This window comes from Protopterus annectens, chromosome 5.part0 (assembly GCF_019279795.1).
Source record: "Protopterus annectens isolate FY-2018-M chromosome 5.part0, PAN1.0, whole genome shotgun sequence".
NCBI lineage: Eukaryota > Metazoa > Chordata > Ceratodontiformes > Protopteridae > Protopterus > Protopterus annectens.
In genome coordinates, this window is record NC_056735.1 from 749,891,558 (window position 1) to 749,908,034 (window position 16,477).

The following is a 16,477-nucleotide window of genomic DNA, read 5'->3' on the forward strand; positions in this document are numbered from 1 at the left end:
GATAGATAGATGCATATATACATACATACACAGAGAGACAGAAAGACAGATAGATTAATGTATATAGGTAAACCAGAATACCTTTTGACTCCAAATCTTGAAATGCTTTTCCATGCCTTATTTTCATTTATTGCACAGCATTCTCAACACTGCCTTACTTTGATTCTCCACACTGGTGGCTGACACATTGTATTTATGTTCCAGCAAAGTATGCTTTAAACCTCGCATGTAGTTATCTTTCATACTGTACATTTTGATTTGCTTTATTATTTGCAGTATAAGCCTTTGAGTGTAACTACTTTGAACTTTAGTACAATGCACATATTTTGTTTTCTTTTTTTTCTATATTTGTAAGCTACAGCTGGAAGTAAACATTGTTTCTATGTATTTGTCTAGCTCAAAACTTTTTATGAAATAAACAAAACCCTTCTCAGAATCAATAAAAATGCATTGAGTACCTGACTGAGGTTTAAAAACATTCCTTCACTGCATCATTCTTCACCTTTTATGTGAGATCGTGCTACGTGTACAGCAGACGTGCAGTGTGTGCGCGCTCAGAGTATCTTACCCATGTGAGTTATCCATTGAATGGCGAAGCACATCAAGTAAGACATTGTTTTAAATGCCATCTGTTACACAACGAAGCTGCAATGAAAATGCAGATGTTAAGATTTCATTTATCACTTACCTGGACTGGCAGCAGCCTTGGCCATTGAATGGTCAGCTACATTACCATAAAGCAAAGTGCATTACTGGGAAAGAAAGCATGAAAAAACATCTCAAAATTCTTTATATGAAGCATCGCTCACAAGTAAACATGCTGACACTCATGCTATTGCAGCCCAAGTTGAAGTATAATGTGGTCATTTAACACTCATTCAGCATAGATATACATACCTCACTAGATTAGTGGCCACTCATTCTAAAAAGGTAGGTAGGTATTAACAAAATTGTTAGGAAACACTTATGCTGTTCTCAATGACTGCATAACAATTGCAGCACATTTACTGTATATAGACCAATAAATAAAAACTTTTTAACATATTAGAAAAAGAATTTAAGCAGCTGAGGGGGTGAAATTACATTTAGACTTGAGAATTGCAATTTCACGGTTCTTTACTCCAGTGTAATCAATGAGACAGAATGTTAGTGATGTATGAAATCTGCCTTTATTTTATACATGAAATTTGGTAGAAATAGCCTCATCAGATAGTGACCATATGAATTCTACTGGGACAGGGAATGACAGCTGCTCATAAAACACTAAACGCACATTAAAAAGGTTGCTGTGCTTTAACTGCAGAGCAATGTGTCTCTGTTTTTTTTAGTCTCTCTGTAACCTTTATAAGGAAAGTTATGTGAAACAGGCTGACATCTCCACCTAGTGGTTTGGATGTAGCTATGTCAACAGTACAGAATATGCCTGAGTGAAAGACCTAAAACTGCATAAACTTAGGTCCACACTGTGGTTTATAACTGAATATGGATTCTAGAGGCTGTAAACCACATTAACTTATAAACTAAGGGTGGAAGAAAAAGATCCATGCAGTTCCGACAAAAATTATCCAGCTGGTAGGTTGTTGCTTGAAATTAAATTGACACTAGGACTAATTACAGTTTCATATATTTATTGCTGTTCACACATTTGAAAATCTAACATGTCATTGGTTAGCAACTATGGAGCTTTGACAGTAAATAATTAAAATGAAAAAAAAAACTGTGATACAAATGTATTTGGAATTTGTTCACTTCCATTATCATTGAACACAATCCAAAAAGAGCTATGGATTAAGGAAAAAGAGAACTGAATAAAACCACAATAACTGAAAAATGCTGACTGTGTATTCTAAGTACATTCTGTATCATGCTCTTCTGGTACATAACACTGCATACACCTGCTTCCTGCGCAACATTTCACCAGGGGGATTCTTTTTTACTTCATCTGCTCCTACAGCTGATTCAGGAGAAGTTTTTTTCTCAAGTTTACAAAAACAAACAAAAAAAAAACCAGGAAGCTAACAAAGAACATTACAGAGAAATGTCTCAACTAACTTATTATGACAGTGGAATGAATTCTGGCTCACTGGTTACTGTTGATGTGACATCCCAAACTAATTTCCAAAACTGGAAAATGGGGGGTTGATGATGATGCTATTAGCAAAAACTCCCCCCTCCCCCTCAGTCTCAACCTAAGATGAGTCAAGTAAAAGGTAAAAATGAATAATTCTGATCCTGTAAAGAAGGTAAAGTACACTTAAGAAGACGTCCTACTAAAGCCTATAAAGTCTCTAACTGTATTAGTTCAAATTAAAAATGAAATCATGTTCAACCTCCTTTATATCATGTTTGTATCCCAGGTTGACATTTTCTTGGTGCTGCAACTTTCCTTTTATAAATGTTGCTTTTACACAAATCATCATCATCATCAGCCTGCTTTTTCCCATTTTCTACATGGGGTCGGGGTATCATGTTAACTGTCGCCATCTCTCTCTCTCGGTTCAATGCCACACTCCTGCTTCCTTTGACATCCATGCTTGACTGTTGCAGATCTTCTCTCACACAATCAGTCCACCTCTTTACTGGACATCCTCATTTCATCTTACCTTCGTCCTGTCTGTCCCAAATCTTCTTCACCAGAGTGAATCCTTCAGACTTGCCTTCACCTCAACCACTCTTCCCAAATACTTGAAGCTGTTAACCTGTTGCACTATCTTCCCTTCTATCTCAATTCCCGGCTTCTTCTGATTTCTCCAATTTTGTTACCATTACCACTGTCTTGTCTATGCTTAGTTTCATCCCATGTGCCTTTAGTTCTGCATTCCATTCCCCTATTCTTTGCAGAAGTTCTTGCTCAGAGTCTGCCTGTAATGCCACATTGTATGTATACAGCAACTTCTTTGCTCTGTCCTCTCCAACCTGTTTGGTAAAGTAGTCCATCACCAGTATGAACAGTAGTGGGCTCAGATTTGAACCCTGGTGTACATCCACTTCCACTGGAAACCCGTCTGTGAAACTGAGCACTGTTCGTACTTGAGTCATTGGGTCCTTGTACATAGCCTGCACTAATTCTACCAATATTGACTTGACTTCAGACCACCACAGTATTGCCCAAATCTGCTTTCTTGGGACCTTGTCATATGCTTTTTCCAAGTCTAGGAATGCCTATTTGGATTCTTTCCTCATCTCTAGCTTCTTCTCAACTATCTGTCTCACTGCAAACATCATGTCAGTTGTGTTGCATCCTGATCTGAATCCGAACTGCTCATCTCCCATCTTACTCCCTACTACTCTGTGTATGTGTTTATCAATCACACTCTGCAAAACTTTTATACAATGTGATGGATGTTTGATGCCTCTGTGCTGCCACAGCTATAGATGTCCCTTTTATTTTTGTGCACCGGCACAAGTATGCTTATTCCCCAGTCATCTGGGATAAATCTTTTCCTCCACACTGCCATAAGTACCTTCAGGAGCCATTTCTCCCCTATTTCACCCAGCATCTTTATCATATTCAAAAAATGTTAAAAAAGCACTTCGGAATGCCACACCAAACTTTTGAGCTGAAAATACTTTAATAAATCCACAGTGAAAGCTGGTAATACAGCAAACATTACCACCTTTTACTGTAGATTTATTAAAGTATTTTCAGCTCAAAAGTTTGGTGTGGCTTTCCAAAGTGCTCTTTATACATTTTTTTGAAGTCGTTTGGGTTTGAGTACTTTACTTCTTACATTTTTGTTGGTTATCTTTATCATATCTGCTGTGACCTCATGTGAGCCTGGTGTTTTTCGCTGACTTCATTTTCCTTAGTGTTATTCTTACTTCTAGGTGGGCTCCTCTTCTTCTCTCATTATAAGCTGTTTCTGGTGCAGTGCAGCTTCTGTGAGGTTTTCTTCATTCAGGAGCTGCTGGAAATGTTCCTTCCAACTGCCTTTCATGTCCTGCGGACTGGTGAGCAGGTTACTGCTGTAATCTCTTTTGAGGGGTGTCTGGCTATCTTCTTTATATTTCTGTCTTTGCCTTGCAACCTCATATAGTATCCTTCTGCCACTTACTGAGTTGCTTTCCATAAGCTGGTAGAGTGCCTCTGATGCCCTGTTATTTGCTATTGCAATTTATTTCATAGCTTTTTTATTAGCCAACCAGTATTCCTTCCTAGTCTGGGCCATCTTTTCTATCTCCCACTTTTTCCTGCATTCCTTCTTTCTTTTGATGACTTCCTGGACTTCTGCACTCCACCACCGGCTTTCCATATGTACCTAATTTCCATACCTAGTTCGGCCACATATCAGTTATGTAATCCTCACACATCCTGTTTTGAGGTGCTGCCATTCTTTTTCAACTCCACCTATTTTCTCCCCTTCTTTGGGTGCAAGAACCTTGAGTAATTCCTTGAACTGTTATACTTTCTCTCCAGTCAACACCCAGGTCTTCAACCTGGTCTCTGTTGACCTTAGAGCCTTCTCTGACCACTGCTTGCAGCTGATTGTGGCAACCAGTGGTTTGTGCTGTGGGCTGACTGTTTCACTGGAGATGATTTTGCAATCATTGATTCTACTCCAGTGCCCTTTCCTTACTAGGGGGAAGTCTACCTGAGTTGCATGTTGACCACTCTTGTATGTGATCTTGTGACTCTCTCTCTTTTTGAACCATGTGTTGGCTACTATCAAGCCATTTGCCAGACAGAAGTCTAGAATGGTCTCTCCTTCTTTATTCCTGTTGCCTCACCCACGTGGACCCAGGCAATCCTCATATCCTGTTCTGTCTGTCCCAATATATGCATTTAAGTCAGTCATCATCAATATGTCTTGCTTTGTCTAGTAGGTCCTTCAACTGCTGTCTGAATGCATTCTTCTCCTCATTATCACAACCCTGCTATGAGGCATAGGCTGAGATTATGAATACTGCCCTATCATTACACTGGAGTCTGATTGGCATGAGTCTGTCACTAATTCTGATGATATCCCTCACTGCCTTCTGAAGCCTTTCTGTCACCACAATTGCCACACCATTTCTAGCCTGTCTTCCTCCTGAGTAGTAGAGTCTGGACACCAAGCTAAGTGACTTTGCTGCACTGCCCTTCCATCTTATCTGTTGGATTCATAGGATATTCAGCCTCCTGCGTACCATCATGTCATCCACTTCCTAGCTGCATCCTGTCAGTGAACCTATATTAAGTGTAGGAATTCCTAGTTCATGTTTGGCAGGTTGATTGGTTTTATGTCCAGCTTTTGCTCAACAGAGCTATCCCAGGTAACCCAGGCTGGGCAACTATAGACACCGGCTGGCCAGTAAATTATTGACCTAGGACTGCTGGGCTTCATGGTTGGCACACACTGGCTAATAGGGGCACATACTCCCCTCTCACTATTAGCATGGATCCCTGGTATAGGTCAGGGTAGGCCGGGTCCTCAACCCACTTATTACCGATAACTACCCATGTTCTTTTTGGAAATATTATTCCACATGATTGAATCACCTAGAGCCATATTTTACACCGTTAAGTGTCTAGCCCTGCCACGGCATGCAGTCTGTGATCCGTGTTCTCCTAGCTTGAGGATACTGTGCACCACAGTAGGTGCCCAAAGCACCTGGTCTGCACAACTCTTCCCCTTATAGGGCACCATGTTGAGTCTGTGCTGAGCCACAGCTCCATTCTTTGGAGAGCTTGAGATGGAAACACTCAGCATGTTTTTTGGAGGTGGGAAGAACCTCACAGAGACACAAGGAGAACACTCAAACTCCAAACAGGCATTTGCTTAATATCAGGATCGAACCTTCTACCTTGTGCATGGAAGATGAAGACCTTAACCATTGTGCACAAATATCAAGACAAAATGTTATACTTTTTCCATCTGAGAAAGTTTTAACCATTTGCAGTTGTGCTTTAAGATCTTCATTTGATGAACTTGATAATTTTAAAACATACACAAAAAGTAGATGAAATGTCTTTAAACCAGACTGTCTTCTGGGAGTTACGAGTGAACTGTAGCCATAGCCTACTCTATTAAGTAAATAGTTTAATGAGTTAAGGGGTAGACAAAACATCAGCAGCGACAAAGAATCATCCTATAATATCCTCCTTTGAATTTTTATCCCCGGAATAATAACTTGATGTTTGTCATAGCTTAGCTGCAAAGTCATTTGCAACTGTTTCATAGTCACTGCAATGTAATTGATCATATTAGGGTGTGCCTTGTACATCTGGAAGTATTCCAGTTTCTATGAATGTGGTACACTATTGAATGTTTTTTTATTATAATCCATCCATGCCAGACATAGATTCTTCCTCTTTTTACAGTTTTCTGTTATGGCTTTCCTTAACAATAGATGATCCTTTGTTTGAAATACCTTTCTTTCATTACCGTTTTGTTCAATTGCCATGATTGCTATAAACTCTGTCTGTATCAATTCCAGTATAAAATGTATATATTGCCAGAAGGCAGGTTATTGATTGGTCTGTTGTTCTCAGGATGGCTTTCAAGTTTACTTTTAAGGAAGAGTATAATTTTCCTGTTGTTAACCAAGTTGTGTCTGTTCACGATATGCATTTAGGTAATTCTTACTCAGGACTTAATCGTTGTGTGCAGATGTTCATACCATTAGCCAGAAGTTAGGTATTACATCTGGGTATGGAGTTTTCATACAGAAACTTTTTTAATTTTGTCTCTGTTTCTCTATTTGTTATTTCATTCTATTTGATATCCTCTACATTATAGCTTCTTAGTGTTTCTTTCTTTCGTTCTTTCTTTTTTTTAAGTTTTTTATCCATTTGGCATCATATATGTTCAAAACGGCCTTCTTAAGTATATCCCCAAAATGTATCTATTTCTTCTTTTTGGTGCAGTTTCTGTTCCTTTTGCTTTATTTCACAATTCTCTGTAAAATATATATATATATATTTATATATATATATATATATATATATATATATATATATATATATATATATATATTTTGGAGTAATCAATGAATTTCTTGTTTTGCACATCTCCTTCGTATTTATCTGCACAGTTTCTATGTTTTTCAGCTTGTGTTGTTATTTTTACTTTATTATTGAAAGTAGTATATGATAAATTTGTATCTGTTTTGATACAGTATGTTGCTTTTACTACACTTATCTTTTTAAGGATTTTTGATCTGCTTCCTTTCTGTATTCTTCCAACAGTGATATTTCTCATCTTAGTTGCTTTATTATTTTCTCTACTCGACATTTCCACAGTTCCCTACTTTTTCCTTCATTATTCTATATTTTTGTGGTAACACATTAGCCATTATTAGTTTAACTGCAAAGTAATATATTCTATTTATTTTTCTTACATCACATGAATTTCTTTTAATAGGCCTGACTACTGTGTTCATCAGTTTTACCAGTATTCTATGTAAAATGTAAAATGTAAAATAAAATAAAATAAAATAAATAATAAATAAATATTCTCACATTTGGGTGTAATTTACTTTCTGCAATGTATTTCTTTACTCTGTCTTACTATTGAATCAGGTCTTCCCTTGGATAATTTTCTTCTGGACGGAGAGTGTCTTCCTTACTCGCCCTTTCCTGCAAGTCTTCTCCAGAAGGTTCCAGAACATCACCCTGTCACATATCCTGTAAAGAAGTATCCTAGTTCATCTGTTGCTCCACCATGTGGGGACCCATCATGCCACAACATTATCTGCTTCAGGGTTCTCACTCTTTCCTGCTCCTTCCCCTGCCAATCAGCTTCAAGTGGATTTTCATGTAAGTCTTATAGAAGGCTCCAGAACATCACCCTGTGACATATCTCATTGTTACCAGTGCTCCTCTATCTGGGGGACACATGCTGTAATGCTACCATGTTAGAGTTTTCATAATAAACCCTTCAATGCTCAGATGATTTATCACTTCACTTTGTTTTTATTTAGTTTTCACCTCACTACCCCCCCCCCACACACACACACACACACACACACTTTTAATATTCCATCTTTTTGTCTTGGATTATGAAATTTGCCATATCAGAGTATGTTTCCTGTATTTCTCTTCAAATATCTATGGAGCTGCTCTTTTTGCATTGATCAGTTTGGCTTTCTTCTCTGCATAAATATTGCACAACATCAAATCTCTTTTTCTTTCTAATGTCCATGTTTCTTTTTTATACATTTCAAAACCTTCTGTTTTTTGTTATTTATCTGTTCTTACATCCTCTAACATTTCTTTTTCTAGGTGACTCAATGTTTCTTCAGCTGCATAAAATTTTCCTTGCTCATTTGCGTTAAGGAGCTTACATTTTTATCCATAGCTTTTGACAGTTTTTCTTGTCAAGTATTTCTCTTTACTCTATTTGCACTCATAATCTTGCTACATATCCTCTGGAAATTCTGGGATCCGTGTTTATAAGTAACAATGCATAACTTCTTTCTTATCCATAGCTGTCCTCTTTATTGTCTCTGTGCCTCTTGCTTTAGCTGTTATAACTCCATGGTAGGAATATTTCCATGTCCTTAGGGCTCTGCACTTCCTTTTTTTGCAGTCTAACACTAGTATATACAGGGGAAGTGGGCACATTTTTTTACCCTAGGACCTGTGCACCCCAGTCTTATTTTATTTTTTACTGTACTTTTTCTATGATATATAAAATATAGTCTATATATTATTGTCATCTTGGTGAGATTTTATAAAAAAGAGTCCACCATGTGAAGGAACACACTAAGACTTGAGGATGTATTCAGCTCCAGCAATACTTCTCTCCCTTTCTTTTTAATTTCATCTCTCCATTTGGACCCAAGTTTTCAATGTACAGTAATGTATGTTACTCAACTGTAAGAGCTCATTTCCATAGTTGTTTTGAGTTCCTTTCTTTCAAAAGTATGTTTCTGATTAGTAAGAGATGTCACATTTTGAAGCCAACATTTTTCAAAATGTATCTGTCTAAAGAACATTTGAAAGCATGGAGTATTTATTGCAGAAAGTTTCCATTTCAGGAATTCCAGAAAACTGCAGATCACATATATAGAATATAGATAAAGTACAGTTGTATGATTTGAACTAACCATAACAGTAGATGTTCAAATGATCACTGCTAAATTAGCTTTAGCTATATGGGTGATATCCTGCCAACAATATAACAACCACCAGCTTCCAAAACTTCAGGGCTCCTTCCACACACCCAAACTGTCAAGCAGCTCAAGCTGAACTGACTAAAAGACAAGTTTGGGAGCAAAGATCTTCAGAGTTTTCCTACCAGAAGAGTGAGGAAGGTTGACCCCTGAAAGGACAAAGCTAGAATAACAAAAAAAATTAAACATCCACACTTTGGAATAAAAAACACACCTAAAACAAGGGGAATGGAGGGAGGGAGTGGCTACTGCAGCAGTGATCATTTGAACATATACTGTTATGGTAAGTTCAACTTACACAGCTGTACTATGTACTTCATACTGATCATTGCTGCGGTAGCATTAGGTATGTGGCTGGATTAACATAACTAACTATATTGGTAGGAGGAAAGAGAAGGGTCCAGGAGCCACTGGAGAATGGTCCTAGTAAGGCAGATCTAGAACTAGAGAAGGAATCCAGCTTGTAGTGCTTTGTAAAGTTTTGTATAGAAGACCAAGTAGCAGCTTTTAGAATACTTCTATAGTCCCACCCTTTTCAAAAAGCCATGGAAGAGGCCAAGGACCTTGTAGAGTGGGCCGTGACCCTGCCTGGAATAGCTTTGTCATGGTGAGTATAGTAAAAGATAATAGCTTAGACATCTATTTTGAAATAATCTGTTTTGACACTTGTTGCCCCTTCTTCTTACCTTCACAAGAAATGATCAATTGAAAGATTTAGTTCAGTCAAGAAAGTACCTGAGGTGTCTGTGGACATACAAAGTATGGAGTATTCATTCTACCTCATTTTTAGGTTCAGGAAGGAAAATGGAGAGATGGATAGAAAGTAAACTCCGATACCACTTTAGGCAAAAAAGAGGATTGCTTCTCAAAGAAACCCTGTCCTTGTGGAAAATGAGTTAGGGTTGACTCACCATAAGAGCTTGCAGCTCAGATACCCCTTCTTGTACAGCTCAGAGCAATCAGTAAAACTGTTTTACATGCTAAGAACCTCAAGTCAGCCAGATTAGCTGGTTCAAATGCAGCAAGTCTTAGCTTCTTTAATAATAAAATTAAGCTCCCAAGGAGGAGCCACTGGTTTACTTGGAGGTCTGTTATGCAAAACCCCTTTTAAGAATATTTTTAGATTTGCCTGTCTTGAAAGTGGAGGATCCATGAGCAAACATCCTGAGATCGCTGATAAATGAGCTTGATAGAGGAATAAGAAAGACTATAGAATAGTAACTCACACAAATATTCTAAAACCAGTGAACCACTAGCCCTAAATGGATGCTGGTTATGTTGTTGGCACCAACTAGAAAACCTTTTTCCATTTGCTGATATATGATTTTCTAGTAGCAGGCTTTCCTGTCTCCTCTAATACCTGCTGCACATCTTCACTGTCATCCAGGCTGTCAGATGAAGATGACTGTTTTCAGGCTGTATCAACACCCCTGTTCTTGCCTAAGTCGATCCATTCCATGAGGAAGCCTGTAGTAATTGCCCCTGGCCATTTCCAAAAGAAGGGAGAACCACGGATGGTTGCCTGGGCCAGGAGGGACTCACCACAATGATCTTGGGGGATTCCTTCTGAATCTTTAGAAGTACCCTGGGTATTAGTGGAAAGGGTGGAAAGGCAAACAGGAACATTCCTGTCCAAAGGCAAGAAAAGGCATCTGTCTTCCAAGTCTTCTTGCATAGAGACCTGGAACAGAATTTTGCCAGTTGATTGTTCAGAGAGGAAACAAAGAGGTCTGCTAGAGGAACTCCCCACAGATGGACCAAATCTTGGAAGACCCCCTAGATCTAGTTTCTATTCATGAGGGTCTGCCCTGGTCCTGCTCAGCTTGTCTGACACACTGTTTTGCTGTGACAGAATGTAGGATGCCTGTAGAGTCATTTTGTTCTGTGAAGCTATATCCCAAGCTAAGAAACTAGTCTGCAAAGGGGATACATTCTGGTTCCTTCTTGCTTGCTGATGTACCACATCACTGTGGTATTGTCTTTAACCACTTGAAGAGGTCCCGAGGACCAAAGGTGGTTCAAAGAATTGAGTGTCTTGATCAGGGCAAGCATCTCCTTGATGTTTAAGTGCTTGCATCTGTCTTTGGTGTCCCACACCCTCTGTACATTTATCTCTCCTGAAATTGCTCCCCAAGCATAGTTTGAAACATCTGTGGTGACTATTTTGGAGCAGTGAGGGAGGGAGAAGGGGAGACCTTGATTTAAGGATATCTGTTGTCTCCACCAGATTATTTCCATTCTGAGAACCCCCAGTACTGGAATCAGAAAAGATAAAGGGTGTTGATGTTGGGACTAAAGAGATATCAGATACCATTGTATCTTTCTCATGTGGAGTTTTGCCAGGGGTCTAACAAGAATCATAGATGCCATGAGACCCAACATCCTGAGGTATTACTTCTCAGTGACTGGAATCTGACTGGAAAACCTTAGAAACAGATCTAAATAAAGATATTTTTCCTGTGGAAAAAAATCTCTTTGAGCTGAGGTGTCTAGTTGACATCCCATAAGCACAATCCTGTGTGAGGGAGTCAAGAAAGACTTTTGAATGTTCTCTTTGAATCCCAGCTTGTGTAAGAGATCTCGCACCCATGAAGGAAATTCCTCACATTTTGAAAAAGACCCTGCAAATATAAACAAGTCATCTAAATGTGGAAAAATGTGGATACCCTGTAGTGTGTAGTGAGCCATAACTGGAACTAGACACTTTGTGAACACTTGTGGTGCAGTGGATAGTCCAAAGTGTAAGACAAAGAAGTGATAATGTAATACAGACACACGAAGCCTTAAAAAACACTTGAAGTCTCGATGAATAGGAATGGAATTCATCAGTTCCAATACCCTGGACCAGCTCATTCTTACCCCCACTAGGGGAAGCAACATCCTTGACCTGGTTATTACTAACATGGGCAATGGTTGCTCTACACCAGTAGTCAATTCCTTACTGGTTAGATCCAACCACATACTAATCACCATGGAAATCCACATCTCACCCACACCCCCCGCAAAGGTAACCATCATGAAAAACTTCTTCAAAGCTGACTTTGAGCTCCTAAAAACAGAGGTTTCTAACTTCACAGCACCCATGTCAATGGAAAATAGATGCATGACTGCCAAATCATACACCAATGCACTGTACAAACACGTACGTAAATGCATGGAACTAGCTATACCCAATAGAACCAAGACACTCTCCTCCAAAAAAAGGAAGCCAATCCAGTGGTCCCCATTAACAAACTCTACAACAGAAGGAAGAAACTGTTGTTGCAGAAAAAGGTGAAGTCCCTAGACTGAAAAAACTCCCTTATTAGCCTCAACAAAAATATGAGATCCCTCATCAAAACTTCTAAAGCCAGCTATGAAGGCAGAATTGTGGCAGACAGTAAAAAACAACCACAAAGCCTTCTATAGTTATATCAAAAAATCACTGCACAATGGTACCTCCTATAGTGAGCCAACAGATATTGCCAACATACTGGCTGACAGATTCAGTGCCAACTTTACCCCTCTCTTCCCTTCTAAAGGACAAATCACAATACTGGAGGAATGCCAGGCACCCAGCATTACTGCAGCACAGGTTAAAGCTGCATTGCACAAGGCCAAGAATACAGCTTCCATGGGATCCGAAAATATCCCTGGATGTCTTCTACATGAACTATAAAGTGAACTGACACCACATCTGTCTGCCCTGTTCAATCACAGCCTCACCTCAGGCTTTGTCTCTATGGAATGGAACACTGCTACAGTCACCCCTATCCATAAAGGGGGAGTGACTACAGACCCTCAGAATTATCGCCCCATTAGCCTGATGAGTCTGATATGTAAAGCTATAGAGCACGTCATCATAGACCTAATTAACAAGGATATAGGGACTCTCCAAATTCTAGATCCCACACAATTTGGTTTTGTGAAAGGGAGATCATACCTGCTCTACCTCGTTGACTTCTATGAGTCAGTCTCCAGAGCTGTGGACGAGGGTAAGGCAGTTCATACAGCCTACCTCGATCTGGCCAAGGCCTTTGATACCATTTTTCACTCAGGAATTATTGATAAACTCACGAAACTAGGCATCAACCCCTATATCACTAGGTGGGTTGCAAACTGGCTCACAGATAGAACCCACAGTGTGAAAGTAGCAGACTCCAAGTCAGACTGATGACCAGTCACAAGTGGAGTCCCACAGGGATCAGTCCTGGTTCCTCTCCTATTTGGCATCTACCTCAGAAGTCCAGGCCAAGTTCACAGATGACTGCAAGCTGAGAGCCATTATTAACTCCCCAGGTGATGTAGAAATCCTACCGAAAGTCCTCACTGAGACCAATGACTGGTGTCAAAATCATGGCCTTAAGCTTAATACCAAAAAATGCGTTGTCAACCCCTTTGGGAAAAACTCAGTTCCCACTAATTACCACATTTATGGGAGCCCACTGAACACTGAAGGCATTATAAGAGATCTGGGGACACAGGTTGACAGCAACCTCTCCTTCGACCACCACATTGCCACTGTGATCAGAAAGCCCCTCTATGTGGCACATCTCATTACCAAGGGTTTTGCATCCAGAAAGAAAGAGGTCATCGTCTCTCTCTCTCTCTCTACTCTTCCCTCATTAGACCAGTCATTGAGTATAATGCCCCATTTGGCATGTACCTCACTAGACACATGCAACAGCTGGAAAGGCCACAGAAGTACCTCACAAAGAGGATCCTAGGCCTTAAAGATGTGTCATACATGAACAGACTCAAAAAACTCCAACTATTCTGTATCTCATATCATCTACTAAGAGGCGATCTCTGCTTGACTTGCAAAAACATGTTTGACCCAGCTCTGTTAGAAATGCTACATCTAAAGAAATCCCAATCCCTCCACACCACATGCTCCAGAGACCTCAACCTCATTACCACAATCAACAGAACATGCTGGAGGGACAGGTTCCTAACCCAGAGACTGCACATGCTCTGGAATAGACTTCCCATACATGTCAAGCAGAGTACCTCACTGACCCTCTTCAAGAGAAATCTTGATGAGTGGATGGGAAATCGAAAGTTCACCCTGGGGATCACTCCAGTGGCTGTACTGGATAGAGACACTGGGAATTAACATTGGGCAACACAATGCCAGGGCACTTCTGTGGGCTAGGTTTGTAAAGGCTCCAGGGCCATTAGCCTAGTACACACCTATGAACCTATGAATGTGATGATAAGCTTCTTTTATGTCTAGTGTTACCAGAAAACTTGAAAGAGGAAGAAGAGGCAACAGGCTGTGAAGTGTCATTGTTCTGATACCTTGAGACAGCATGTGATGAGAAATAGGTGGAATCTAAACATTCGGATCTGCAGAATGAGAAATGACCCCCTGGAAAGGAGGAATTTTCTCCCACTTCCATCTGTAATCCTGATAATGATTTTCAGAACCTATTTATCTGAAATAATCTGTTGCCAAAACTGAAAAATGGAGATTCAGACTTTCTGGAAGAGAAAGAAGGCCAGGGTGGGAGGAGTTTACAAGGTCTCTTGAACAGTCATTTAGATATGTTGGGGGGGTCCTTGGTTTGGGAAGGTTTGAGACTTCTTTTTGGAAACTTCTTGCCACCTCTAAATTGTCTCTTTACCTGAATTCTGTTGAGACTATTTACTCTGTTTTATTTATTTATTTATTTATTTATTTATTTATTTATTTATTTATTTATTGCTGAAATTAGATGATAAGAAAGAAAGCAAATCCTTTGGACAATTTAGAAAGGGAGAATTGGAAAACCTTACAAATTCCCTGGATCAGCTTTCCCTGTTTATCACACGTTTTGATCACCTCTGCAGCAGAGGGGCAAAATACTAATTCTCTATCCAAGGGAGAATTTAAAATTTCATTACATAGACATTACAAACATGACATAGTATTTTATCAATTTTTAATATTATGGCATTAAAAATAAAATCTATATTAAAATGATACTGGCTCTGCTAATTGATCTAATAGTTTTTTGCCCAATCTTAGCTTAACAGAATAAAACTAAATCCTGACTGATATGATTTTATGCAAAACTAAATCTTTTTAAATGATAAAAAAGAAATTATCATGTAGAAGTGATGATGTAGTGTCTGCACTGCTGTACTTTGGACTTTAAAAACAGGTTAATGTACAACAGTGGCTGAAAACTTTTGAAATATTTAAAACTTGGCAAGAGGATAAAACTGCTAGTGGTTGCTATACATTTCTCACTAAGCATTACTAATATTTTTAAATGCAACTGCCCAGTCTTTTTCCTGAAAGCAATTAAATGTGACTAAGTAACTTTGAGTAATTAATATTGACTAAATGTATTCACCATTTACTAAGGCCTGTAACCAATGAAATTATTTTAATATCAAATGCCATTGTATTTTACATTGCTCAATAGTTAGTGATGAATGTGAAAAACAGAGAGAGAAATGATATCCCTAACTAACATTATGTTAGATAAACTGTACCTAAATATGATGTTCTTTTATCCAGTAAGTAACAGCTAATCTTTAAAAAATGCTAAGTCTATCAGTAAGTGGACTTGAATTGTACTAATTCAAAACTGTACCTCTCACTTCTTTGACAGAGAAAAAATATATGCCTTAACAGGCAGGTAATATATTTTCTTCAGTCTCCTCTGTTGTCTTCAGTAACTAACACTTGTGCAATATTAACTCAAGATGGAAAGGGTTTATTCCTTAGAAATTGGTTTGGAACTATTATTTCTGAATGTTTATCATCATTAGCATTCTCATTTGGAAACTGGATAGAAACATCCTATAATAATGAAAGTAATAATCTTAGCCAAATAGTTGCTTTGTACTGCATCATATACTATTATTTGTTTACTTTTGTTAAGCAGTTTGGTTCACAGAAACTTTAAGAATTTCTTAGCAACTATACTGTGATATACAGCAAAGTTCTGGAATGCTCCATTACGTGCTTCAACAAGTGAAATAAAAGGGGTTTAACTCAGGCTTTCACACTGTCAACCATCATATCAGGAACTGCACCATTTTATCTTAACCTGTTTCTGCTGCTGTATTTCCTGGGGTTACATACAACATTGATAACTGAAATATTTGCTATTAACATGGTAAACTCAAAGGCTTGCCATATCAGTAATTAATTATTAGGATGCAGTGATATGACAAAATTATTTATTGCTGGTAAAATACTCACATGTTCTTTTGAAATGTTGGTAAAATTCATTTTATGTAACACTGGCTACAGAAAAATGCAGTCAACTTGCAAAATGTAGCTAAGATGCATTTCACTCTCCAAATGATCCCACAGAACCCCAAAAATAGAGTATCACAGTCTTTTATCCCTTCCCTGTCTGCTGAAAATGAGACTCACTTTAAACCCTCGAGTTTTTCACACTTA

At 38.7% G+C, this 16,477-nt stretch overlaps 1 protein-coding gene across 8 annotated transcripts in view; it reads left to right on the forward strand.

Moving 5' to 3' along the window:
* The window catches only part of GRIA4 (glutamate ionotropic receptor AMPA type subunit 4), a 2,450,678-nt gene that overhangs the window by 1,784,600 nt on the left and 649,601 nt on the right, over positions 1-16,477 (forward strand). The window lies entirely within an intron of this gene.